The 2,500-nt window shown below is 50.7% G+C and overlaps 1 non-coding gene across 1 annotated transcript; it reads right to left on the reverse strand.

The window, feature by feature from the left end:
- Positions 1-1,181: 1,181 nt before the first annotated feature.
- LOC139997197 (5.8S ribosomal RNA) lies at positions 1,182-1,336 on the reverse strand. Its single transcript, XR_011802631.1, has one exon. It is a non-coding gene; the product is annotated as a 5.8S ribosomal RNA (ribosomal RNA).
- Between the last annotated feature and the right edge of the window lie 1,164 nt (positions 1,337-2,500).

The following is a 2,500-nucleotide window of genomic DNA, read 5'->3' on the forward strand; positions in this document are numbered from 1 at the left end:
CGCAACACCGTGAGCTTTTCTCTTCTTCGTCACCCTTAAATATAGCCGATCGTAGACGCACGCTAGATCGTAACACACTTTTCGTTGATTTCCGACGAACGTGGCTTTGGGCCAGGCGCGCGGGCAGAGAGATACGCGACCGACGGGGAAAAATTCGTCCCGATACATGTACGCGTACTCTCCGATCTCCGCGCAACGCTGGGGATCATCTCCCTAAGTCATCAGCGTTCGAAGAAATCTCGTGTGTCCGTTCCCGGATCTACGGCTTTCTCTGGGTTCGCGAAGAACAGAAAAAAGCACAGAGGATGAAAAACGCAACGACGACCCATCGATGCGACGGTCCTCGTTGTCTTCTCGTCAGTCGTCTCGCGCCTGCAGAATACATCTCTGCCGCACGAACAGACGGAGTGGGTATTCGATCCCTGGGGCTGTACGAGTAAAAACATCTTGATGAAAAGACGGTTGTGTTTCTTTAAGGCACACAGTTTTTCGTTACGCCACCAAGTTTAGGTTTAGGTTTTAATATCTTGGTTCTCTTTTCTCTCCTCTCTCGACTGACTTTGTTCAAAAATATTTTTGCTTTCTCTCAGTCTCGCCAAAAATTCATTTAAGACGACGTCGGGGGCGCGGTCATTCGTGCTTATCGAAGACTAACAAAACGTAGCAGAGGCTGATACAAAAAGAAAAAAAAAATCGGCCACGAAGAAAACTCGCTCTGTGTATCTCGATAACCGCGTCGACGACGACGGTTCTCTCCGCGCTCTTTTAATTCGTATCCTTCTTCTTGCGCTTCGTCCGACTCAGAAACGTTCGTAAAACACGAACGACGGCGGGTTGTCAAGCCAAGAAGGGACAGAGAAGAGACGGAGGTAGTTTTGCGAGTCTCCCGTGAACGCGATAGATTTTTCATATATATTTGTATCGAGAGCATGCGTACGCCGGTCTCCACACGATCCAGCGACGAACGCCGACGAACGTCCAACAATCGCTCGTACGTCGCGTACGAGCCCTCGACCGCTCTTTAATTCGTATTCTTTTGCTTGGCGCTCGTCCTCCGACTCAGAAACGTTCGTTTAAAGATAAAACGAACGACGGCGGGCTGTCGACGAGGCAAGAAAGAACAGAGAGATACGGACCGAGAGCAACGATACGCAACGCAAGCAGTCTTAGGTTTACGTGAGCAACCCTCAGCCAGGCGTGGTCCAGGAATTGTATCCGTGGACCGCAATGTGCGTTCGAAATGTCGATGTTCATGTGTCCTGCAGTTCACACGTTGACGCGCAATTAGCTGCGTTCTTCATCGACCCACGAGCCAAGTGATCCACCGTTCAGGGTAATCGTTTATGCATGGATTTTTGTTTGTGTACTCAGGTTTTTGTACTCTTATTCTCGGTTCGAAAGAAGCCGATATCCGACAAACGTCCGACCAACGGGAATCGAACGCGCGGAAGTCGCCATATGATTGACGACACGAAAATACGTTCGAAAACGAAATCGGACGGACTGCGCGACGACACACGCAGCCCGCCGACCGGGCGTAAAGTGCATTATAATATATAACAACCAACGAGATCGAAGCTCCGTTCGTCAGGAAACGACGGGGATATAACACCCGATTCTGAATCCTCTGTACAGCACACGATCTCGCGAAGAAAGCGCACGGTGGCTAGCCCATGATATATATATATGTTCGTTCCTCTCGTCCAGTTATTCGAAGCAAACAGCCGATATGCATCTCCATCGTTCGGGTAAAAAAAAATCGATGGGACGCGCACGGTCGTAGTCTTCCTCGCGCGGTCGTTTCTTCCCGATAGCCAGAAGCAGAGTTTGAAAAACTCTAGCGACGGAACGAGGCATTAGACTCTCGACAACGAGGATACAGACACGGCCGGCGGTCCCCTCTGAATCGACTTCGGTGGTTCAGGTAAAAATAAAAAAAATCGATGGGACGCGCACGGTCGTCCTTCCTCTTCCTCGCGCGCGGTCTATTCTTCCCGATAGCCAGAAGCAGAGTTTGAAAAACTCTAGCGACGGAACGAGGCATTAGACTCGCGACAACGAAGATAGAGAGACGGCCGGCGGTCCCCTCTGAATCCACTTTGGTCGCTCAGGTAAAAATAAAAAAAAATTCGAAAGGGACGCGCACGGTCGTCCTTCCTCTTCCTCGCGCGGTCTTTTCTTCCCGATAGCCAGAAGCAGAGTTTGAAAAACTCTAGCGACGGAACGAGGCATTAGACTCTCGACAACGAGGATAGAGAGACGGCCGGCGGTCCCCTCCGAACGGATGGCGACAACGACGACTAAAGCGCGAAAAATCGCGACGAAAAGGAACGCATCTCCGTTCAGGTGTATGTGTGTGCGTGCGTTTAAAAAAAATTCGATGGGACTCGCAGCCATCGGCCTCGCGCGGTCGTTTCTTCCCGATAGCCAGAAGCAGAGTTTGAAAAACTCTAGCGACGGAACGAGGCATATGACTCACGACAACGAGGATATGGACAGG

This window comes from Bombus fervidus, unplaced genomic scaffold (genome assembly GCF_041682495.2).
Source record: "Bombus fervidus isolate BK054 unplaced genomic scaffold, iyBomFerv1 scaffold0039, whole genome shotgun sequence".
NCBI classification, from domain to species: Eukaryota; Metazoa; Arthropoda; class Insecta; order Hymenoptera; family Apidae; genus Bombus; species Bombus fervidus.